Source organism: Molothrus ater, chromosome 7, assembly GCF_012460135.2.
Source record: "Molothrus ater isolate BHLD 08-10-18 breed brown headed cowbird chromosome 7, BPBGC_Mater_1.1, whole genome shotgun sequence".
Lineage (NCBI taxonomy): Eukaryota > Metazoa > Chordata > Aves > Passeriformes > Icteridae > Molothrus > Molothrus ater.
In genome coordinates this window covers 17506444-17532301 of record NC_050484.2, presented here as the reverse complement: position 1 = coordinate 17532301, position 25858 = coordinate 17506444, and the positions used below count along the sequence as shown (strand labels likewise).

Genomic DNA, 25858 nt, shown 5'->3' with positions numbered 1-25858 from the left:
TTGGTGTGGCTAAAAAACAGCATTGGTATTACAAAGCTCTGAAAAGCACCTCCAGTAAATAAAAATATACCTGTGTGTAGGATATCTATGTGCCCATTACAGAATACAGATACAGGGTTCTGTCAGAACCTGCTGGTGTGATCTCAACCAAGTCACTTTTCCTGTAGTTGTAAGACCAAACCCCCATTCTAACATAGCTAAAGCCTGCTTTGGGAAATTATTACCACTTGAATGTTCTTAATGTGAGTACAATTAATTTTCATCAAGACATGCAGACTTACCCACAGCAAGGAATTTTGCCTTTTTTTTTCTGGGTACCTACAGCACAGGTGTGTGTAGCACAGGCTGAAGACACACACCCTTTCTCCTTAAAAACAGAGATAGTTTATTTCTTTGACATACTCAGTAGTAAGTATAATATGCACTATTTCTTTGGCATACTCACTAGTTAGTATATTTTACATTGTAGCTGATGCATGGGAGTTGAGAGTATTGTAATCTCTTAAGTACCATTGGTTTTATCCCCATCTGTTTTTCTAGTTTCTAAAATCTCATGTCTAGCTTTTGATTTCTATTTTTCTTTCCAGTTCTGAAGAAAAGTTATGAATGAGATGAACAGTTTGGCTGATGTCAGGCTTAACTAAGTTGCTAATTAAGCCTGACTGCTGAAATATAGCTTCTGTTTTCCCCTGTACAGATACCACATTCTACTTGTTACATACTGGGATCCACAAAGAAATGTTGTTCCTGCCATAACTTGGAGTTCCCTGATATCTGTGCAACAGCTGGCCTTGCTGGAGCTCCCTTGCACCTCCCAGTGAGTCACAGCTTGCTGTATAATGTGCAAGAAGACGTGGATTTTGTAAATGGCAAACCTGTTTACAAACCTAAACATGTTGGCCTTTTTCCTCAGAAACCAGTTGCTGCAGCCAGAAGAGGTACTGGAGGTGTCAGACTAATGCTGCTAGTGCTTTTACCTGTAGTTGTACTGAGCTCTGCAATGCTGTATTAGTGTGCTTTTGGGACATGGAGCACCAAAAATAAAAAGTGGGGAGAGAATCTGTCTTGTAGTTGCTCTTCATTGCAAAGATCATTCAGCAGCTGCTGTCAGCTCCCAGTGGTGAGATGAGGGAGGTTATGCTTTGTTTGACAGCCTTTCTGGAAGCACAGGTATTTTTCAGCTATTGTTGGCGAGAATGAGGTTCCTTCACATCTGTCACAAGAGAAACCTGGGTATGAGGAACCTTATGGGAGCAAATGCTAAGGGTCCTGAAGTAGAAATGTTGTTAAGTGAAGCAGCAGCTAAGGTGGATCTAAGTCCTGAGGTCCTGTGTAGAGTTAATTGCCTGTGGTTTACTTGGAGGTGATGTGTGTGTGCTGCTGAGAGCCAGAGAGGCTGTTCTGGTGACACAGCTACAGCTCAGCTTGGAGGCAGTGTCTGTGTGCTGCTGAGAGCCAGAGAGGCTGTTCTGGTGGCACACAGTCACAGCTTGGTAACTGCACTGTGCTCAGCCCAGGGAAATCTGGGGGAGAGCGCGAGTCTGGGAGACTGAGCTAACAATCTCAACACTTCCCAGGTTTCCTTAAACTAAACAATCAAGAGAGAAAATGCAATTCAAAAATGTCCATTAAATAGGAAAAAAAATCCTTTTTTTTGAATTGCCCCTAATGACCCTAGGTTTACCCACACCCCTTTTACTTTCACCCTAAATGAAAGTCTGGTTTGAACAGAAAATCTGATAGCATAGACCAGCAGTGCTATTTATTGATGTAGATAAATTTACTTTGAAATTATTTAAGTAGTGCTTTAGCTAGGGAATTAGATCTATCTAATAGGATACAGTATAGCTGGAGGTGCAGAAAACATTCTTACATGACAAAAATGCAAAGGGTTTCCTCCTGGTCCTGAGCTCCTCTGATGCCTTTTGTTACAGTTCACTGCTTTGTTACAGTTTCATGTGCTACAGTCTGCAATTGCTGAAAAAGGAGTAAATGATGCTGGAAAGTAAATATAATTTACAGCCTTGGTTTGAACTATAGGTTCATGTTCAGCATATTGTATATTTCTTTATTTTTCTTGAACCTGTTAGAAGAATGTTCCATCTGAGCTGTTGTTCAAAAAGCAAATGAAACATAAGGCATCAATGTTTGTTCATGTGTTAGTTCTCTGAGATAAAATGCTTTGTTGTATCCTGCTAATAAATCCTAAATTTTTTTTTTGTTATCACAGACCTACACATCAGAGACTCCAGACTAGAGCAGGCTGCTTTCTTGAGGGATACGAGAGACATTCACATTGGAGCACTCCTTCTTAACCTCCAGACAAACCCTTTATCTTCACTAACATGCATTCTTTTACTTTTTGCAGCAGATACCCCAAATTCTGTTTTGCCATCTGCTCTGCAGCAATTGAGGCTTCAGAGGATTGGCTATTTATTACTTAATAGCCATGGATAGAAATACAGTAAATTCTTTACAAAATAAAAATCAATACTCACTGACATACTGCATATTGAGGAAAATAATTGTTTATGGCACACAGCTTAAGCTGTTCTGGTAATCACGTTGAAAAATACAATATTTATTCATTAGATCAAATTTAATGAGGCCTCCTGGCAGTAATTATAAAAATTACTGTAGCAGTAAATTACTAATGAGTTGTGATGTGCTTCCTACCTGTGAGGAAGGACTGGGGGTTGAAAGAATTGATATCCAGACAACACTAGGGAGGGTGAGATCTTGAGGCTAGGAGTCAAGCTCACAGCAGCGCAGAAGTTGTTCACTGCACCGGAATGGTTAAAGTAAAAAAAAAAAAAAAAAAAGGAAAAAATAGCTGAGAGACTAATAATCATGAGTTTCACTTTAAATTGTAGCCCTACATTTGTTTCCAAACTGACACCTATAGGCAAGGGAACAATGTTATCAATGGGAGGAACAGACTTCTGTACATCCTCTTGCTACAGACGCAGCTGAAGTGACCTAATTTACTGTAGTAGATTTTAGGCTGGGAGCAGCTTCTTGCTTTCCAGTTCTTATAAAGTTCCATGCAAAACACAGCAAAGAGGACAATGTTTTCTTAGTGCCCTTAAATCTTCAGAAGAGTAACCTAAGATGTGGAGCTAAGACAAAGGTTTAAATCCCCCACCAGCTTGCTTTCAGGCAGGGGAGTTTGACCCGGATTTCTTTCTTCTGAGACAAAGCTTTAAGGAATGCAGAGGCTTTTGGTAGCAAATGGTACACAGTATGAATAACACCAGGGCAGAAAGGTGTAAAAATGGTGCCTCTTCTATCAAAGTCCAGGTTGCTGCTGAGCACAGGGTGTTGCTGCAGTGGCAGAGGCTGGCTAGAGAAAGGGGTTCTGCTGCATGCCAAAATGAATGCAAAAATGAACTGGCATATAATTATATTTCTATCTGTAGCTTTTAAAGGTGCCGTAGATGTGACAGGTGGTCTTTGGTATAGTAAAACCCAATTAAATTAGCAAGCTTTTAGCAATTTCTTTTGCAAAAATATTTTTTAAAAGACTTTTTAAAATCTTTTGCTGCAAAAGATTGATTCTGGATTGAAACATCTAGCCAAAATCAAATGGAAAAAGGCTGTGTGTTTTTCTCTCTCATGGCAGAGAACTGCTCTTAAATACACTGTTGAGGCTTTAAAAGGTGTGGGGAAAGCTAGCATGACTTATTTACTCCTATATTGGTGTGTTTTATTAAAAGGAGCCACCAGGCGTGGATACTTCCACACACTCTTACACATAGTGAAGTCAAAAGGGTGAGAAGTGTGTCAACTCACCCTGTAGTCATCTTCCAAAACCCTTGAAAGAAGCAGAAATGCAGGTCCCTTGGACACAGAGATGCAGAGATGCTGGCTTTTGTGGAGCTAGGTGTTTCTTAAGCTGAAAGAGCCCCTAAGAGTCAAGCATTACAGTACTGAGCCCAAGACCCTTTGTGGCTTAAGCCTCACACCTAAAAGGTTATATACACTGAAAATGCATACAAAGCCTTGGGCAAGCTAGGAAATGAACAGCAACCTGTCGGCATACAGCAGCATTATTTTTGCAGTTTCCATACTTTCAAGACAAGGGTACATCTTTTTCCCCCCTCTAAAAAGCAGTGGTTTGCAGTGGTTTGGCTAATTCTCATTACCTGGCTTCTTGTTATTGTAATAAGGCAAGAAGAGCTTTTGCCATGATGCAATTACAAAAAGACGTCTCTCAGCCACTCAGAAATTAACCTTATTTAACTTCATTGCCACTAAATCCACAGACCTACTCTGTCTGTGCTGTTATGTCACACTGCAGAGAAAACCCATCTGGTTTTGGCTGTGAGATGATATCTCTGCTGCTCAAGTCCTTAGTTCTTTTCCTAGCGTTGCCACACATTTCCTCAGTGGCTTTAGGAAATTCTGTCTTCCCCTGTTTCTCTTTTTAAAGCACAGAAATCCTCTCCAGGCTTTCCCTTGCAGTCTGGTCCTGTCTGGAAAAGAAAATAAAGTGTGGTTTTTTTATTATTAGCTAAACCGAATTTGGCAATGGGCAGATGTTCACTTTGCATACAGCTGTGCTGGCTGAAGATATATTTTTCTGTCTTTCTGGAAGCTAAATTAACACTGATAGAAAATTCTGTGGACTTCAGATAGAAAACACTTTAGAAATAGGAATTATTGTGGGTTGGATTTTCAGAATTGCAGTCAGCCACAGCTGAAATCAGGGGAAGCTGTGGGCTGAAAAAACCTGGAGCCCTGAACTACAATAGTTTACATGAATGTAGAAATAGTTAATGGCTTGCACAGGATTTTGGATCAATCTCCAGTAAAAGCTCTCAGGTAAATACAAAAGGTAGATGTGGTGGAATGCTCCTATTTGGGTTTTTTTTCCTGCGTTGTTTTTTGATGTTTGTTTCATTTTTTTTTAAACTGCAGAATGCAGGTCTGAGGACTTACTGCCCAGAAGGCTATGAGCTTTCACCATAGGCTGTCTGTCTATTGTCTAATGATGCAAAATAGGTTTTTGGTTTGTATTGTGAGTTCTTAGGGCAAAATGAGAGCAATTTACCTAATGTTTCTTCTTCTACACCTATGAAATTAATTTACTGTATGTGGAGGAAGGGGGGGACACTGGAACTAAATCAAAAAACTAAATAATAATGATGAAGCTTTTAAAAGAGAATGTCTCACGATCTGACATAAGTAGTAAGATTGTTGCTGTGCACTATTACTATAATTAAATTACATTATGCTATTGCATTAAACTAATCCGTCAGTAATACTGTACTTAGCAGCAAGATTTTGTCACATAAACATTATGTGCCTTTAAACTTCTTCATTTTGTCTTGCAAAATGCAGGGAAAATACAGAAATTGGAGGAGCAGAATATAACATGAAAAGCTATAGTGCTGGAAAAAGGCCAGCTGGTTCAACATGCCAGTCCTTTTAAAGCAGGTAAGTAGAGTGTTAGAATACATTTACCAAAAGGGTGGAACATGAGATGCATGCATGAGGTGCCTGCTATTACTTTGAAAATGTTAGGTACTGATCTAAAAATTATCTTTCCAGCCTTTTCCCAAACAACAGAACACATAAGGCTAAATCAGAAGCTGCTGAGGGTAAACTGTTAAGAAAAACATGCAAATAAGAACTGAAATGAGTCTGCAATCTTTTATCTGAACAGAGGCAGAAAAAGAAGGGGGCTACGGATCACTTAGACTATGATCAGTGAAACGGCAGCTGATCAGAGAGGTGCAGTCTTTAGAACAACGTTAGCTTTTGCAGACCTAGGAAGCAAAATAATATTTTTCAAACTGAAGACTTCATTCCCATCGTAACAGATCAAACCATCTTTCAGAGCAGCAGATCCTGTCCTCTCTCTGCCTGGTAAGCTGTTGTACATTTATTCTGGTGCTAGTTCTTTTCCAAATGAGTTACTGGTGCTTTCATCCACATCCTGTTGACAGCTATCCCTTTCTCACCTTTGCAAAATACAGACTGTTAATTGTTCCTTTTTGTTATCATGCACAATTACTTGGATTTTAGCAAAAATTATCAAGAAAAATGACAAGCAGATTTCTGTCCCTTTGCTTACCTCTCCCATAGATAGCATACAGATACACACTATAAACTTACTGTATGCCAAACTGCTGTAACTAGGACTAGAGCATTTGCTGTCCTTCCTGTATTTGCCTCTGCCTTAAAGTGTTCACTGAACCATCCCAGCCTGCACTCCCTGTGATCTGATTGTGCCAGCAATATGCCGGGATGGACATGCTGTTCATTAAGGATTCAGATGAATATAGGGGTTCTCTTCCAGCTCCTGGGGGCAGGAACAGGATGAAAACATTGTGAGACTTTATTAAGTCTTATAAGACTGCCACCCCTTGCCTCTGGCAGCTTCAGGGGTGGGAATTAGCCTTTACAGGGAGGTTATCATCTGTAATACATATTTATGCTGTGTCCATCCTGTATAAGAATGCTCTCAGTAAAACTTAGGCTAGGCTGTAATAATACTTTGCACTTCTTTGTTGCCTTTCATCTGAGCATTTCATTGTGCCTTTAAAAGCTTTCATTAGCTAAAATTCACAACCCTGTTGTGCAGTAACTGTGGATTAACACCTCCACCACATGCAAAATACAGTTCAGAGAAGCAAGGACTGGAGTAAGTGGTTTAAAAAGCTGGAAAGAATGGGGGGTGTGGGGGGAAATGGAATTGATTATTTCCATATCTGTGTGCTAGCTCTGTGTTTTCTGTCTAAATATCTTAGACTTGGATTGATGTTCTGGCTTCGTTCTGCTGCATTTTTAAATGCTGATGTGTGGCAAATTTAGCATTGTTTCAAGATTCTGAAGATACTCATTTGCAGGTTCATTTATTATCTGCTGGAAATCTATCCTTTGATAACTGGATGCAGATGTAGCCACGAGAGTGATATAATTGCCTGTGGAGCTAGGTATGCATTTTAAGTATTGCTAAGCTACAGGGTCTAGTTTCCCTGGGATATGTATGACTCTTGTGAATGCCAGTTACACACATTCCAGAGAAGAGAATATGCCCCTAAAGCTACAATGTTCTTCGTGCATAGCCTCCAATCCTCTACAAAGCTTACATTTCACAGGATTGAACATTATTGGTTCTTTTGGGATCAATGAGAAACTCACCACCCATCTCCAGTATCTCTGAATTACAGAGCAGAACCAGATCAAACACAGTAGAGTTCCCTCATTTATCCTGCCTCTGTAATACATCAGAGTGTGTGCTGCATTCATTTTGTGTAGGCGGGCTGGTGTCTAATGTACTCTGTGAACATATTTATAAAGGATTAACCTGTGCCTGGTGTTCCTAAAAACTGATTTATTTAAAATACATATTTTATTCTACTTGTCTCAACCATACAAATCATTCCTGTTTAGCTTTGATGTTAGTCATTTTTGCTGCAGTGTAATGCACTGCACATTATCAGTAGTCCTGCTATGTATGACAGGCTTTTTTCCCCCAGCCAATACTTCTCAGTGCATTGTATCATCTGCGTCTGAAAATTTTAACCTGCAGTGAAAGTGTTCACTAATAGAATGTACTGCTTAGCAAATGCTGGAACACTGAGGCTTTGAATAGGGTGCTGTTGCTTTCAAAGTGTTTGGAAGCAAACTGGGTGTAGAAGTCAGGAATCACAGGTGCTGGAAAAGACCTGGATGCACTTTGTACCTGGAATGTTCTCCGTGGTCACACACACTCTGACCTGGCACCTTCATGCTAAGAAGGATCCAGTAAAGTGAAGATCCTGGACTGCAAACAGTTACAGCCCTACCTCCCACCAGCCCCAAGTTGAGTATGTCTATTTAAAATTATTTACTTTGACACGGGCAATATTTAGAAATTTGTTTTGTATAGGAAAAGGAAATACTAATGAATAGCTTGGTAACAGGGAATTCTTACCTTCACCTGCAATACGTGAAGATACTCCAAAATGTGAAGGGCAGTTTGAGAAGTCACTGACTAGGAACTTGGGATAAAACTGAGGAAGGGCAGACTTCTGATGAAGGATTAAGGGTAATTTATTGAAGTTATCCACCATAGGGAAAATGACCAAAGCAAACACTGGAAAACCTGTTTCTTCAGATATTTGAAGACTTAAGGTTTCTTCTCACCTTGATCTTCAACCAAGAATTCAGGGCTTGGTTTGGTTTTGGTGTTTTGGTTTTAATTTTCTATCAGCCTATACTGGGATAGCAACTGTGTGAAAAAGCTTTTAGAGTTTTCAGTATCTTCTGAAAGGAATAGTGGTACTTGATTATACTTTTGTTGCTCATTTGATTGCCATTGAATTCAAGGACTGCAGGCCGCTGTAAATTTTTGTATAACTCCTGTGTCAGATATTATTTGTTGTACCATCAGTCCATCTTATCTGGATATAAGGAAACACAAAAATCAGTCTGTCTAGCAGGGGGAGGAAGATTCTTCTCAGCAGCCCATCAGGCAGTTTTTCTAGTTCATTTTCTTCCCCATTGTTCAAATACTAACTCGGAAGCTTGCAAATGTTTCTGTTTCTTGCCAAGACAGTGGTTCTTTTGCCCTGGCACACATTAATGTTTTTTTCCCTTTTCTTGTGTTTTGAGTGCAGCTGAACAACAAATTTCTCTCTGTTTAACAAGCAACTTCCTCATATTAAAAGTTTTTTTCCAAACCAAACTATCTTTTTTTTTATTTCAGCACAGTTCTGCATTTGTATTTGTTAATTAAATACTGACAAGTGAAAAACAGCAAGTGTAGCAATATTGTGTGTTTGTGGGCTTTCAGAACAGCCCCTCTGGAACCTGAGCCTGTCTGTCTCATGGAGCCACAGTAACAGCCATTCTGTGAGAGGTAAGACAGTAAGACAGCAAGTTGGTATTCATGAAACAAGAGTGGCTGCTTCAAAAGAAATCTAACCTCTTTTCTGCCATTCCATGTGCATTAGACTCAACAGTACTCTCAGAAATTTTCATGCAAGCTACACCCATTTTGCACCCCTCCCTGAAATGGAGATAGTTTTGTTTCACAGCAGCAAAATAATTTGCTGCCTATTTTCTCCCCAATGTAAAACACTTTCTTTAAGTGGAAGTTGGCTCATTGGAGGCCAAAGGAGGACATGGATAGATGGATGGATGTGTGTGTACGTGCATCTGGAGTTCTTTTGTTCTCTCCCTGCTAGCTTTGACTGTTAAAACAGCCATTTCAGTAATTTCTTGGCTGGCTTTGCAGGGAATAAAATCTTGGTCTTTGCTGTTCCTGGAAGAGAGGTTGTCATAATGTTGCTCCCCCACTTGACTGACAGACACCTTTGCGAACACACAGCATGTTTCATCTCAAAGCACTCGATGAATATCCTTAACCCCCCCTCTGGACCAGCCCACCTCTCCTTGCAATGCTCCTTGTCTTTTCTCGCAGGATCGCAATCCTTGCCTTTTGTTCCTCCTTCTCAGGAGTTAATACCTCCCCACCTTACAAGTCAGCAGCAGATTCTGTCAGTTTAAAACCCTAAATAACAAACCCTCCTACCCTGAAGGCCTTTTCCTTTCAAGCCTGTATTTTTCTAGCCTGTGAGGGAGTCAGTGCCATAACCCTGAGTTTTCATGGAATAGTTTCTAAGCCTGTATCTGTGTATCATGAATATCTTCCAAAGAAGGAATGAACATCCCCTCTTCTGGCAGCTCCTGTATTTTGTGCCTTCCTGCCCTCCCTCCCCACCATCCTCTGCTCCTTATATGCCCCTTCACTTCATGCCCTCTACATGTGATGTCTCCTTTCAAGCCCTCATTCACTGCTGCTCTCACCTCAGCCTGCTCCAGCCGTTACCTGACAGTGCAGTCACAGCCCAGAACCCAAACATTTTTTGCCTCTGTTAAGGTGTCCCACTGTTGGTCTTTTGCAGATTTCCAGAAAGCTGGATGACCCGTGACACAAGTTTCCAATCTTTCTCTTTCCTCCACACTCTATTTCCCTAGCTGTTGAAAAAGAAAGCAGAAGCTTGGTTCTGTTCTTTTTACCCTATATAAGATCTCCGGCATCACATCCCCACCTTTCTAGCTGAGGGGTTTTTTGCCAGTCTGTGGTATTGCTTCTTGCTTCCTAAAATGCTGCTATTAAGAAATACTAGACACATCTGCCCTGGGGATAGTTGAGTGCATCTAAGCCAGAGACAGGAGACTGCTGGCTTAGAGGCAAGAGGTGACTCCTCCACAGAAACGTGAAATAGGTGACATATAGGGCCAGCTTACAAAGGGAAGCATTAACAGAATTCGTGTTCATTTCAAAGACACAGAAAATGATCCTGAAGGTAAACTGAAGATCTGAGATTGTTAGGTGATCTGACCATCTCTGTCATTTTATCATTTGTGTTTGCTGTTTCTGACACGTTTGCTGAGCCCAACATGCTTAAACTGTGCACATATTCTGATTTTTCCCTTTACCTCCTCACTCTGTCCCACCTTATTTTAAAATGTCAGCTACTTAGAAATCAAAGGAGTTTTTTCAAATGTCTCAGATGGTGGCATGTCAGGTAGGTATATAAGAGATAGAGGATTTGAAACAGGAGGATAAAATTATCATGATGACTGAGGACTGCATGCTTTGCAGCATGCACGACAGGGAGAATGTCCTTCCCTGGAGGAAGTTTACATCTCCTGCTACTGACAATTACTATGGGGTTTTAGACATGACAGTGATTCAAGTGCTGTTTTCATTCTCTTTTGGTTTTTTTCACCTCCCCAAACCCAGGGACTGACAGCCAGGCTAAGCTGACCACTCCACCAGTGCTGGCTATGTGTAACCTCTCTGGTGCCTCCCTGTCACCTGCTCCACAGTCCCTCCCCATGCATGCTGTGCTCCAGCAGGGAGGCTGTCTTGGAGCCCAGCTGCATAGCACTGCTTCACAGCAATGATTTTGCTCCCTGGTGACTCACTGCATTTTGCACCTGATGGTAAAAGATAATCTGTCACCTTAAATCCTACTAGTTCTGCAAGATAGCTTTTATATAATCAGTGGGTACTTTTACCCTCTTTTGTCCAAACATGAATATAAGGTCCAGCTTGAATCCCCCATATATTTTTTTAAAGAAAGCAGCTGTGTTGTCCTTCAGGAAAACAGCTTGTAATTTAGCATTACTGTGTTATATCCCCTAGGCAACGCTTTCTGTCTTCAGGACATATATTTATCACAGACATCACAGTATCTCTATGGTGGTTTAGTTTTCCATCAAGCAAAGCTAAAAGAGCATTTAATTCCGTAAAGCTCTGATTGATCTTCACCACAATGTACCTCTGGTGCTTTTCTCAATGTCTCCTCTGCTGAACAAGATTTCTTCTTCCACTTTTGATCTCTCAGAAGTCTGAACTGATCTCAGAAGTGTGGGCTTGCTTTGCCTTCTAGCGCTACCTGTCTTTGTGCTTGGTCCTTTGGTCAGCTCTGGAGTCCTGGTTAGCTCCATCAGCCAGTGGCTCTTTGCCTCACTCGGGAGGCTACCTGTGGAGAACTGAGTGTGTGTAAGCAAGGACATAATCTGCCAGCCTTGGATGGCTTTCACTTTTTGTTTTCAGTTTCATTTTTGCTATTATAAAACAGTCATGGTGAGTAGATAGATGGACACATCTTAGGGTGCTCAATTAAGATGAACAGAAACATCATGGCTCCACTACTTGCTCTGAAACTTTTCTCTGTTCTTAGCAGAAGCTACTTTGTTAATTGCTCCTTCTTCTGGTGATCATTTCACCCTTGAGCTCAGAGCAGTGCCCTTTTTATTGTTACAAATTCTGATCCCAAAAACCAATAGAAACCAAGCTTGGTCTTCTGCATAGCAGATACTGAGTGCTACAGCATTTGTCAAATGTATTTGATCAGTGCACACAACTTGAGAAAAAAGAAAGCAAGCAAGGAAGAAGTGGAAATGCAAATTTTAGAGAAATCTTTCAAAGTCTGCAGTAATTGGCAAGGTAAACGCAAGGCTCTTTCTGCTTTTCATAACACTGGTAATATCAGTTTATGATAAAAACCTATTCTGAGTTACACAAGAAGGTAAGATATTTGCCAAAAAAATTCTTTCATTTCAATTCTATTTTTTTATAATGGACATGAAGTGCCATCCATGGTGAATGACTGTTGGCATTCGACTCACCACTGAGCAACTGTATGTTGATGGATAAGCCAGTCTCATCCAAGTGTCAGGAAGATTATCAAAAAAAAAGAGCTGTCTGTAGTTGCTCCATCTCTGAGGAGATTGCCAACTCACTCTAACAAAAGAAAACATTAGTGTGCTATTTGCGTCCCACAAAGAGACTGTGATAAGATGACATGATAAATGATAGAGGGCTTTTTTTTTCCCCAGGAAAAACACATAAGGTAGCTAAATCGTCAAGTGTAAAGAATATTTTGGCTCTTGCCACTGGGGTGAGTAATTTATTTTTTAAAAAGGGAAACAGTCAGAAAAACAAGAGTGTAGGTTCTGGGTTTTCACTCTAATTGCATTAAGTAATTATATGATATAGTAATTCATATACATACACGTGGAAGCACCCACCTACGCGTATGTGCAGAGAGAAAATGATAAAGGGCCAAATTACTAACTTGCTTTCTGATATCCCACAGAAAATTGTACATGCAATCAAGCTACCATTCTGCTGGCTTGCTTGCACTAATGGCTATTTGAGTGCCCATGTTTTGTTACTCTGAATTAAAGATCGAAAGGAAGGTAATTTTAGGTGGCAAAAAAAGAGGTCTCTTAAAAAAAACTAGCTCTATGAATTAGATTTTCAGTACCTGCTTTTGGAGTGGTATGCATTAACTACAGCTCTGCATGGATTTACCACGATTGTCTGTGTAAATTGCTAGCAATGCCTAAGAAGCTATTGGTTGCCCAGTTATGTGATTGAAGATATATTACATGTTAGTGCAGCAGGTACATTGCTTTTTAAGATTGCTAGATATTATGAAAATTTGGCCTTCTGTGATTAAGAACATTACATGTTGCTATTCAGCACTTTGTTGGTGCTGAGAGACATATTATTACCAAAAACTGCTGAAGATGTGTGATGAGTTCCCCACATCCCCTTTTCCCTTCTCTTCACTGCACCCACCAGATGCAGAGTGAGCCCAGAATTTGGGTGCTGCTGATGCTGCACCTTCACCTGCAGTTTAATGGCCATCTCCTAATGATGGTCAAATGCCACATCCTGGTGGCTTTGAAGATGTTGATCATTTAACCATGTGCCTTTTCCAGCAGAGATCTATACAAAGTAGTGTTTGTTTTGGATGCCTCAAAAGGTCTCTTGAGGCATCCAACAGCCACCTCCCTTCTCTCCTATGGACAGCCTAAAACACAAGTGAAACATATACCATAACAAGCAACTAGATCTCTTTGCAGTTATAACAGAAGCAGCAAATTTCTGCCATGGCAGAAGAGAAAAACGTACCAACCTTATTTCCATGTCTGCACTGAAACAGGAATCAGACCATAATAAGAGACCTTGCATTTTGCTTCCTTTTATGCAGAGAGAGGATTTCAGTGTCCTGAGCTGTTTAATGCTGTTTTTTCCCACACAAATTAAAAGAATTTGATATATGGAGGTGAGTTACATGTTTGGAGTAGGCAGCTTATGAAAGCCCAGTTTTAAAAGAAATTACATGAGAAATAAGCTTCCAAAGTGTCACAACTGCCTGTTACTGGCATTTACACTGATGCTATTTAAAGCCATGCATCCCCTAAGATTAGTAAAGCAAAGCACACATATCTTCAGACCGAACTTAAGTTCTTGAAGAGAATGCCTTACCTCATCTATGAGTGGATCCAGTCTTCATATCCTGGAAAACAAATCAGTTTATGTGAGTATCATTCTGCTGATGTTTGAGTAAAATATCTGATCTTCCTTGCTTCTGAAAGATTTTTTCTTTATGTTGTCTAGCTCTGCTTTCATCCTCAAGAGATACCATGTTGCATGAGGCAACTATCTCTTGTACCCACAACTGCATAAATGTAAAGGAAATTATAAACATTGCATAAATGTAAAGGAAATTATAAACTTTGTGTATCTTAACTTCATGCAGTGAAAGCATTTCTGTGCCTTCATGTCATAGTACGAAGGATATGGAGGATTTATCCTGTGAAATGGAGAAAGAGAGGAAAAACTGTGCACATCCATGCTGTTAGGAAGAAAAGCAAATTCTGCCTTACAGTTTGGAAATAATGGCATTTTTCAACCTGACAAAGGATCCTAAATGGCACAATGCTATTAATATATTGTAACATTCCAGCAAGATCATTTTTTCTCTGTGGTGCAAAATAATGCATATATTTACGTCTCATGTATACTAGAGATCCCTCACTGCAAATTTCAGATTGAATCCCTGCAAAAAAACAGGTAGGAAAATATCTATTTCTATTGAAATCAGTTCTGTAGGAGGAAAAAAAACCCCAAATAAACCCATAGACATAGGCAAAAACTGTCTTGTGACAAATTTGAAGCCTGCTTTGTGTTTTGACTGACCTTGTCTTCTACAGCTTAGGAGACTCCTTCCCCAGTCACTCCTTAGTGACTGAGTATTTGAATTGCAGCTCTAATAGCAGATGGAGCATGTTGTCTGCAGGTATTACAAAAGCAATCTCCACATTGGGGTGCAGGCCACAACATATGGCACTTTGGAGAGGTAGTATTTTATCCATATTTTTATGGTAGCCTTCATAATCCAGGTTTGAAGAGACTGCAAACCCTGAAGCAAACACTGACTTCCTATCAAACTGTCAAAAAGATAATAAAAACCTTGTCACTAAGACACTGCTGGCAATCCTCACTAGACAGAATAAGGAACCTGCTTAGGCATAAATGAAATAGTTCTATTATGGAGCCATTGTTGAGAATGAGACTTTTATATCACTATTATATCTGTGGAAATTAATCTAATTTGTTCCCCATTTTAATTAGCCCCATTATGTCACACCCAAGTTCCGATGCTTGCAAGAAAAAAAGAGGAATTTTTTAATAATCAGATTGTCCTTCTGAAAGAAAACAGCTGAAAGATAATTTTAATTTAAAAATAAAAAGACAGGAATATTTTTAAAAGAAAAATGTTATTTCTTCCAAATTATGAATTGCTGCTCTCTGGTGTAACATTATTATTCTGTGTAGCAACTTATTAAATGAAGCAATTTATGGTAGCATCTCTGAAAAATGCCATCCTTTATTGAAATGAAAGTAATAGCATAAGGACTGTAAAATAAAAAGGCAGAATATCTTCTTTTAGACCATTACAAAAATACATGTATTGTCTATTTGAAAATCAATACAGTATCATAAAATAAAATGGAGCTGTGGTATCATCATCATAATTTCTATTTCAAATGGTTTGCTGAGAGCCAAATTGTATCTTTTATGGAAAAAGAATGACAAATGGTTTAATTCAATATCACACGCATGTGTATATATGAGCTGAAATTCTGCTACAACTCAAAGCTGTTAGGCAAATATTTTAGTATCACCACAAGTTTAAAAACAACAGACAGTGGGAGTGCATCCATTTATTTACACTTGTACTGACTTAAAATTCAAAATGCTATTTGAAGCTTTTAAAGTACTGCTGTGGGATGTTAAATTACTGCTGAATTCTTACTGTTCTGAGATACCTTTCAACCTGCCAAGATGCATGATGATGATAATAATAATAATAACAGCAGTAGTGTGGGGATCTTTAAAATAATGTGGGGCTTATTTCTGTAAGATAAATACCATTTTCACTAACCCCTGTTTTATGATTCAGCATTTCTAATACAATAAAGTGAAATAATGAAAGTAAAACAACAACAGGTTTGTGTGGGCTGGGAAAGGGAAAACGAGCACGTGCATTGTCAGAATTTCTGCAGAAATTGTAGGGGGAAAGAAAACCTCATGTAAGTGGCGCTTCCCTCTCTCTTCCCCATGGGGAAAATTCCTCCTCTTGTTTTTAGTGTTCGCTACATTTCCTTCTTTTATTCCTTTTTCTGATCTCGTCCTTTTGTTCCCCTTGTCTCCTCGGATGCCTGTCCTTCCTCCCGCAGCGGGAGCTCCCGGAGCGGGGCCGGAGCGCGGCGGGCGCGGGCGCTGCAGGTGAGCGGGCGGCGGGGGCGGCGGGGGAGGCGGGGAGCCCCGGGCTGGGGCCGCGGCCGTGCGGGGCCCGGAGCGCTCCTGCCGCCCTTCCTCCCTCCCTGCCCTCCCTCCTTCCAGGGACAGCGCGGGTGTGAAGCCCCCGCCTGTGGCGCTCGGAGCTTTCTGCACCTGCCTTGCTCAGGGCTGCGGGGGAGGAGGAGGTGAGATGGCAAACGTGCTCGCAGGTGAGGACGGGGGCTGTGACCCACCCGTCTCCGCCGCGCTCCGCTTGCACGGGTTGGGAAGGAGATTTTTGCTACCTGCTCCATCACCATCTGACAAATGCCGGGTTCAGTGAGGAGCCCTCGGCCCGCCAGGCACGGCCACTGCCACAGGCATACAGATAATCACCAAATGCCCCACAGATGTTGGGAGAGGACTTTTCCGCCTCTCTCTTGCTGAAGTAGTTTGTCGCACCTGGACCATTGGTGATTATCGCCGCTCGGCCGCAGCAGCGCGGGCACGGCACTACAAGAAATCTTTGCATTGCTACAGGATCAGAGGTCACCGCTGCAGGGGACCAGGGCTGGTTTATTAAACAGCCAAGTCTGTTTAAGGTGTAATTCCTCAGGAACAGCAGTGTGCTTGTGGCCATTTAAACGGGTTAACGGAGCGGGCCCGTTCAAGCCCGTGTGTGCTTTTCCCCGAGCACAAAGCCCAGATCGGGCTGACGCCCGGGGTTGCGGTCGGTCGAGTCGCCTAAGCCCCGCAGGTCTGTGACCTCCGGCTCCTGCCCATGTCACATCCCTGCCCTCCGGGTGGAAACTGCAGAAGAAAGTGCAGGATGCAGCTGACACCGCTCCGGCCGCGCTGGCTCCTGCACTGGTAATGACCGGGCTGACACAGGCGCCCGGGCGGGAGGCTCCGGGTGGGGGGGGCGGGTTACACACTCTGCCCGCCGGTGTTGGCAGCGGGTGCTGGGAGTGCGGCCCTGCGTGGCGAGTCCCGTATGCCCCCACTCCAGCGTCCCCACGAGCGTCTGCGAGAGGAGAGCTCCCCTGGAGGCCGAGGCCGCCGTCTCAGCCCCGCAGCGCTGCCCGGGGTCAAAGGCGCTTCCCGCGGGACTCCCCCGGCGGGTCCGGGCCCGGCCGGGCCCCTCGAGCCCGCCCGCGCCTCGGCCCGGCCCGCGGGCAGCCGCCGGCAGGGGGCGCTCTGGCTCCGGGAACGCGCCGCCGCTGCCCGGCCCAGGCCGCCACGGGCAGGGGGAGGGCGGACCGGGGCACGGGCGGCTGCCCTGGGCGCCAGGCAGGTACCGCGGGGCCGGGCTGCCGCAGGGCAGCGAGCCGGTGACGAGCTCCCCGGCAGAGCCGCCGGCCCGGGGGGACGGCCCGGGAGGTGCGGCCCGGCCCGGCACCCCGAGCGCAGCTGGGCGGGCGCGGGGAAGGCGGCGCCGCGGGGATGGAGGGGCAGGGCCCGGCCCGGGCCGCAGCGGGCCCGGCGCAGCCACGGCCCTGGCAGAAGTTGGTGCCAAACGGGCTGAGGCTGTGGCTGCAGCCACGGGTTTCTTTGTGCGTCTGTCTGTCTGTCTGTCAGCACTTTGGGTGACATTCCCTTCGCCGCGCGGGTGGCTGGCGATTTTTCCCTTTTTTACCACTGGAAGACGTTATTCTATACAAGAGAAAAAGAAGAAAAGCCTTTGTAATTTTCACAGAGGTTTTTAGAATATAGTGCCGAAAAAGCAATTTGTTTGGGTTTTTGTTTGGTTTTTGTTTTGTAATTGCTGAGTTTTTTTAGCATTCGGATGGATGCTGGATGCTCTTTCTTTAGTATAGATTTATGTCCTAAAGAGATACTTGATTTCTTTGACCATATCTGTGATCATAGCTTACAACTACTACCTATACACACCTGTGTTTGTAAGTATCTTTTAAGAGTCAGTAAGAAAAATTGTTTTCCTTAAAAGCCTTCCAAAACAAAAATTGAAAAGGACAGAGGAAAATATGATAACCTAGCAGCTGAGCCATGCTTGCCTCTAATGTATGATCCAAATGTTTTTGACCAAACACATAGGAATATAAATTGGTGTAGTGAATCTCACTGATTTACCTCAGCTGAAGACCTAATTCTAGTGCACTGCATGCCCAGAATGTGTAAAAGATATTCCAGAGACACAAAACCACATGGTTGTGCATCTCAAGATAAACCAAACTAAGCTAAACGAAACCAAAATAAAATCTTGTTCTGTATTACAGTAATTACCTGTAGCGACTGCAAATTCTTCATTTCCCATGCAGACAGACAGGTACTTAGCTAGAAACTGTATGTGATGCTTTAAAATTGAAAGAATAGTTTCTTGTTTGATTTTTTTTTCTTTTTTGGTGATAGATGTGCAGTCACTCTATGATATGTGGACAAATCTTTAAGAAATTAAATTAATTCTGCTTTGCTATTGCATGTCCTGTAAAGGCTTTTAGTGACTTCACTGTTTCAAGTGGCTTTAAAATGACAAGTTGAATACTCATATTTTTAAAGTTTTTTTTCTGTGGTGGTTTGCTTGCCTGGTCAAATTTATCCAGTGCAGCACAGTGATCAGGCAGTATTACAGGTAGTGGCTTATCAGTTATTTAATGGGAGATTTCCTAAATCCACTCTGGAATGAAATGTGCTGTAGGGAAAGGAGCAGGTTCCCCACTCTCAAAACCAATCGCCCTGCTCACTTCCTTCCCTGGTTTTCTTCAGTAATTTCTCTAATGTGTCCAACCACTTTACTACAAAATAAATATTCAGAGATAAGGAGGGAGAGGGGGGAGAAGGGAGGAAAAAATAGGCCTCCCAGTGAGCTATTGATTTGAAATTTCAAACATTTTATTGATACAAGAAAAACCCAGACATAAGGAAGCAGTTTGATATTGCACAATATTTGAAAAAAAAATGTGTGCATCTGTTTAGCACAATACACTGCATAATGACAGCAATCTTCCCTGTTTGTATCTATTCATCTGATTATACAGCATAACAATTCTTTTTGCTACACATTTATTTACTAAAGGATTTTTTTTAATGGATAATAAATTAGTAAATCAGATATCATGTGCTTGGGAAAATATGTGAGTTGACTCTCTACATGCAAGATAGTTGCAATTCATATTTTATGTGCTATTCAGCGATCTCACATACAGAGATGAAGTTATGTGCTTCCCTCGTGGCAAAGACAAAGGAAGTTTTAAATCACTATTTAGTACTCTTTCATCTAGGCACATGTTATTTTGAAACGCTTCAGTTTTTAGCACTGCAGTGCAGCACTGATGTAATGAAGAGCTTTGACTTACTTGAAGTATAACCCAGTGGCCTTCTTTTGATGCCTTTTCCACAGCTATTTCTGCTGCAGCTTCCTGTCCTTGACCCAGCGATACATTGTGAAGTTCTCCTGAGTCAATGGTAAATTCAAACTTGTTCCCTAAACAGAACAATATACTGTACTACTTTGAGCCAAATAATGAAGTGTTCAAACAAGCATGTATTCTACACATAGTGTTAAAATGGCACCACATCACATGAGTCACCAAAGGAAAAAACAGCCCTCAAAAATACAGTTTCAATCAATCAGCTGAGCTAGGATATTGTGCTGCTTTCTGGCTAGGTATTCTGTATTAGCAAAATGCTCCTCTGTCTGAAAAGCATCCCAGAGTGAAACAGTTGATTCCTGATCATGGCTTTCCTACATTTTGCCTATATGAATATTTCAATGCACACTGAAGTGGATACGTTAGAAATTTATCTAAAGAAAAAAAATAAATTAATTTAATGTTTCACTGAAGGTGACATTACACACAGGCAATGAAAGGGATTTAACAGAAGTCTTTATGCTGGCATTAGGAAATAGTTGGATCAGAGGAGGGTTAGCAAATTTTCAGTAGGGTCAAATCTGTTGCTCAGGTATACTTGTGCAAGATTGATGACTTGTTGATACAGCAAATACAGAAGAGCAAGCAGCTACCTCTGATTTCAGAAAGCAGCGAGTGTTCCCCAGGCAGCTGCCTGAGCCAAGCACTGAAACTTTCCTCAGACATTGAGTGCTGGAGGTGTAATGCCATCAGTGTGTTAACGTGTGACAACGCTCAGCAGGCATGGAAAGGCCTGGTTTATTTCTCTGGTTGTGGTAGAATTTCTAGGACCAGTGGTATTGCTAACTAACTTGCAGGAAGTTCTTTTATTTCATGGTAAGTGTTATGTTTTCTCATGATTTTTAGTAACAGTATTTAGTCCAGATTGATCTAATAGTTCAGAATTGATAAGGGGAGCAGTCCAGGAGATAAACACTACTGGGGAACAGCACTGCCTTCTTTGGAAGTTTTTGTGAACACTGGGCACATTTAGTCCCAAGTTACATTTGGGCTAAGTTCCCATAAATGAAGAATTGCAGTTGACAAAACCTCGTGAAAAACAGCAAGGTGTAAGACCTGTCTGTGGGGCATAATAGTTTGTCATGACTTCCATTTGGTAGAGATCCAAATTCAAAACACGTTAGGGTCAGTCACAGTACAAAATCTGCCCTTCAAAGGGCTGAGCCTGGTGATGCAAACTGACAGCACAAGTCATCCTGGACATTCTGCTACCTCACATAAATAGTAGGTTGAGGAGAGAACTTGTCACTTTTCATGCCTTTAGAAATTTCTCCTTTCTGGACATTTCAAATCCATTTCTTTTGCTTGTTCTATCCAGGAACCTTCAGTAACTCTCTTCAAGTAACATAATTTATTTAACATTGTCCACAATTGAAAAACTAATATATGGAGCCTGTACATTTGAGCACAAGCATGTGGATTTTAAAAATAAATGTAACTGAAGTTTTTTATTTTTAAAAATAAATATAATATAAATTTAAAAATATAAAAAATGTAGGGTCTAGATTATTGTAGACACACTGTACCCTGATTTCTTTTCATGGAGAGTTAAAGAGAAAGTCAAGTAAATGTTGAAACAGTGATCTAAGTTCAGAATGTTCACAAAACATGAGTTTGTTTTTTGGTAACTAAAAGCTTTAGAACAGAACAGCTGTGAAATTAATAGAACTTATTTGTAATATTTATCAGTGTTTATTTTCTCAATGCTTTGGGGTTATTTGTGGCCAGTTTCCTCTTCAAAAACATTTAAAAATCTTTTAAAACAATTCTGGATAGCGTAAGCTTAAATCAATACACATATAGAAACATCCCTTAGTGTTAGAGTATATGAATATGTTTACAGATGATGGTTAAGTGTGTCAATTTATAAGACCAGCTAAGCCTTCACTATAGTATGGACAAAATTCTAAACATAAAGAAATTTTTTTCTGAAATTTCTGCCTGAACAAATTAATGTGGATTTTTGTGTGTAAGACTTTTAGTATGTCAGCAAGGCTAGAAACACTGAATTGTGCTGAGAAAGAGTATTAATACAACATTCCAAGGTCAGTTGAACTCCCGATTTCTCTAGAAGAGGAACAGTTTTTATTAAGAAATTGCCAGATCAAAGTTATATGCTGAAATGCTTAAAATTTTAAAAGTCTGTAAGAACAGGACCTAAATTTTCCACCGTTGTAAGAAACAACAAGAGAGCTCCACACCATTATTTATTGTGTTGTACAGGGGTGTGCTGGGTTCTGTTGCTTGGTATTTAATCCAGAGGTGCATTCATCTATGTATTAGTAGCGAGCTCTGAGCCATTAGAGCAGCAAAAGATAGGACAGAAATAAACTGTTGGCTGCAATTGCCCCTTTGAAAAAGAACAGGAATTTTGAGAGGGGAGAGAGGGAGATCCCTTGGCCTCGGTGGAGTTTATTATTCTCTGGAAACAGGTAAACCAACCCTGGCTCAGGAAGATACTTTAGAATAGGAAATGTTTTGCCTTTGAAATGTACCAGATTACATGTCATTTCAAATAGTGTTCATGGCAAAGATACCCCTGGGACCACCTTACAAGAGCTTTATTTCTTGCCTGCAAATTAGTCAATTCAAAACACTTCTCCTCTCATCTCTGCCTTCAGCTCTTAATACCACACACGCCATTCGGAAAATAGCGGAGAAGAATGAAAAGACCCTGGATACAATGGTACAATTAAAAAAATAAAACAAAAGACTGTAAAAGCAAGAACAAGATGGGTTTCAGCAGACAAGGGAAAAAATGAAATGATTTTGGTGCATTTTTGGAGGCATTTCAATAAACCCCTTTTCTTCCATTTCAGCGGGGGCTCATTGAAACAGCTATGTTTTCCAAGTGCAGGCAGACAGCCAATAGCATCTAAATTATTTTTAAGAAAGCACTTATAGCACTAAGCACTCACTACTACTAAATCCATCTTAGAGGAGAAGGGTGGAGTAAGAAGAAAGGTCAACAAATGTATCAAGTTCTTTGTGTAATGCTTCACTGACATTTTCCAACTCCCTCAGCTGGCTTTTATTTTTTTATTTTTTATTTTTCAGAATCCTGGTAAAATGCAGTAAAGGATTTAAGGTTATCGTCTGTCTCTCTCTAACTTCTGACATCTCTTTATAACAAGAAAGAGTCACAGCCAACTGTAACAGGAGGGCAACACAATGAATCCTGGTAAGACAGGGAAGGGGGGAGGTTCAACTTTGCTGCCCCTTTGCCCCTATTTCTTCCTCACAGAACAGAAGTGCCATCTGTTACTAGTCCTAACATGCATGCATTTGATTTCCATTCAGTAATAACTATCACAGGAAAAAGATTATCAAGTGATCTAAAGCACTATCAGCATTAGCAGATCTTCCCATCCAGTGTTTTGTTTGTCCCTCCAAAGATGTAGCAGATGAAATGGATATGGGCAAGTGTCTTAATTGCCTAGAATTATTTTGTTTTCTTGTAGAGGACCATATGGTCAAGGTGTGGATTATGACCAGACTGAGGATACTTAGGTGCTTAGGTCAGAAAGAGATTTAGGAAAATCAAACAATCAATCAAACATCATACTGATGTTTATATTCTCCATTCTGAACTCACTACAGTCTTTATTACTTGATGTTGTAATACATCGTCATAATAATGGAAAATAAAATCATAGCATGTTATGTGAGGGTAGACAGTCGTAAAGTATAAGACTGTTTTAAAGCAATCTGTAAAAATGCTTCTTAGGCTTCAGTCAAATTTATCACATTCACAAATAAAAGTCCCAACATCACCAAGCACCTTACAGCCCAGCAAAGTCAGTTTAAGATTGTGCTAGTTTTGACTGGGGTGGATTTTCTGGGTTAATTTTCTTCATAGCAGCTGGTGTGGGGCTGTGTTGTGGATTTGTGCTGGAAACAGTGTTGATAATTCGGAGATGTTTTAATTATTGCTGAGTAGTGCTCACACAGAGTCAAGGCCTTTTCTGCTCCTCACACCGTTCCACCAGCAATGAGGCTGAAGGTGCACAAAAAGTTGAGAAGACAACAGCTGGGGCAGTTGACCCCAAGTGACCAAAGGGATATTCCCTGCCATATGGCATCATGCTCTCTGTATAAAATAGAGATGGAAGTTGGCTGGGGGCTGCAGCTCAAGGACTGACTGGGCATTGCTTTGAAGGTGATGAGCAATTGTTTTTCACTGGCATTACTTTTTCTTGGGTATCATTTCTCTCTTTTTTGGTATTATTATGGATCCCTCAGCTATGCCCAGTTTTGCCTGATATCTTGTTGAAAGAAATGGGGTGCAGCAGCAGATCTCTGCAAAGGAAGGGTGCCTACAGTGTGCTGTTTGCAAAGCAGGGTAATGATTAAACAACTGTTGCAGTGGGAATTCTCTGTCAGAGCCCTTCAGGTATTTCACTGCTCTTTCCTCAAGCTGTCTATACCTGATTGTTTTTTAGCAGTCTCTCGTTTCTTCAACTTCACATCTTTTCCCCCTTTGCTCTTGCTGCCTGTACACCTTGTTACTTAAAACACTTCTATGACCAGAAATTGGCTGCCCTGTCAGATGCCAGCTTTCTTCCCAAAGGCTGGGGAATGACCTCAAACGTGGGAGATGCATGGCCAATGCTGTTAAAATGTAAATAAACATGTAAAATGGTTCAAGAGGAAAAAGCCAAGAAAATTATTAGCAAGTAGCTTGTGCTTTAGACTAGCTTAATTTGCTCAACTCAAATCTGAAGCTGATCTGTCTGGCAAACCTACTGATGCCTACATTGTCAAAATACATGAGACAACATTTCATTTCTCCAAATTTCCATTAATTTCATTGCCTTATTTTCTTTCTTTTCCTCCTACACGGGGATGACATTTTTGAAGTGTACTTTTAAGAGCATAATTTGATCAAATGATCCAAGGGAACTCCCTATAGATATCCATGATTTAATGCTAGACGTGCTCTAAAGGTTAGCATGCCTGACAATGGCAATTGGTTTAACCCCAGTTAATTTTAAAATAATTAATAGAGTGTGTTTTTTCTGAGCAGAACTGTATCTTGCTTACACAACTCAGTGAGAAAGGCAGGGCCCTGCCATGTGGTGGTGAGCATTCTGAGCATTCCAGCCTCGACCAGAGCAGGTCTTTGTCACCTTGCTGAAGTCAGTCATTGCACGTGTCCTCGTGCGAGATGCTTGTAGCTGACCTCCAGATAACCTTGAGGATACTGGGCAAGAATTCACTGGCTGGCTGATTTATGTTTCAGTATAGTAGATATTCTGGGCTCTGAAAATAAGTGGGGTCAGCATCTGAATTTCTCTGTCTTCCTTTTTCTTCTCCATTTGGAATTTTATTTTCCAGCTCAGAATACATGCACTAGAAGCCAAAGAAATCTCTTTTTTCAGGTTAATATTTTCATCCTAGTCCTGGTTCATATGCATGTAGGCTTTGGGCTCCTCTGCTCTGTACCCGTTTGTCACTCTTTTCAAAGGCAAGAAGGAAACTCTTGGTATGGGTGCAGAACTTAGAAGAGATCTGTGCCGAATAAGAGCAAGAACGCAGCTGCACAAGACTCAGCACACTTCTCACAGACAAAGTGCAGAGAAGGAAAAGATGACACTTTAAGCTAAATGAGAGATCATTATACAACACTCTTTCCATTCAGCTCGTTCTAGGGGGAATATATACATGTGGCAGCAGCACTCAGGACATGAAGAGCTACTTTGAAAGTTGGTGCATTTCCCAGTATTTGAGATGAAGATGGAAAGTAGAGAGTGAGAAAATTGCCTGTCCCTTCAGAGGTGCCCCCCAGCCACAATAATATTTGTGAAACCATCATACTTCTCTATCCTTGACAAGAAAGCAGCCTGGACTGGTTCAGAGGAAAATGCAGTTTGTAGGAAGCATTTCAGACTGATGTTCTTCCCTGATGAGGGAATTTTCCAGGGGCCTGGCAGAGCCAGCTGGCAGCATGAACAGCTCAAGCTACAGCAAAGGGACCCAATCAGAACTAATCAAACAGAATCAAACTTGTCCATATTCCGTTGTGCTGTGCTGAATTGGGAAGGCAGGCAAGGGAGAGCTGAAAACCTTAAGGCAAAGGACTGCTCTGTGGGCTGCTTGGCCACACAAACAGGTGTACATACACAGAGTGGTGAATGGGAGCTCATGCAGGGTTTGTGCTCTACTGGGAGAGCTAACTGGGCTGTGAAAGTAAGCTCTACCCTTTCAAACAGACCAAGGTAAATGACAGTTGAGAGTGTTACACAAGCATTTGGGTTCTTTACACTCAGCCTCATGTTCTCAGAGTGTTTTGCTCACTGCACTGCCTTGTGAAATCAGCAGTAAAAGCCTGTGACCAGAGGGAAAGTGGTAAGCCAGTGGTAGCACTAGTGGTAGCACT

The 25858-nt window shown here is 41.4% G+C and overlaps 1 long non-coding RNA gene across 6 annotated transcripts in view; it reads left to right on the top strand.

Annotated features, from left to right (window-relative positions):
- Nucleotides 1-4742: 4742 nt before the first annotated feature.
- LOC118688904 (uncharacterized) overlaps nucleotides 4743-25858 on the top strand; it is a 33321-nt gene continuing 12205 nt past the window's right edge. For 3 of the 6 annotated variants that reach the window (XR_004980530.2, XR_004980531.2, XR_004980528.2), the window contains exons 1-3: nucleotides 5600-5871; nucleotides 19449-19513; nucleotides 22537-22660. This is a non-coding gene — a long non-coding RNA (uncharacterized LOC118688904). Of the gene's footprint in view, nucleotides 4825-5343; nucleotides 5440-5599; nucleotides 5872-16242; nucleotides 16321-19448; nucleotides 19514-22536; nucleotides 22661-25858 lie in introns of those variants that run through there. The other 3 variants (XR_004980533.2, XR_004980529.2, XR_004980532.2) reach the window with 3 other exon arrangements.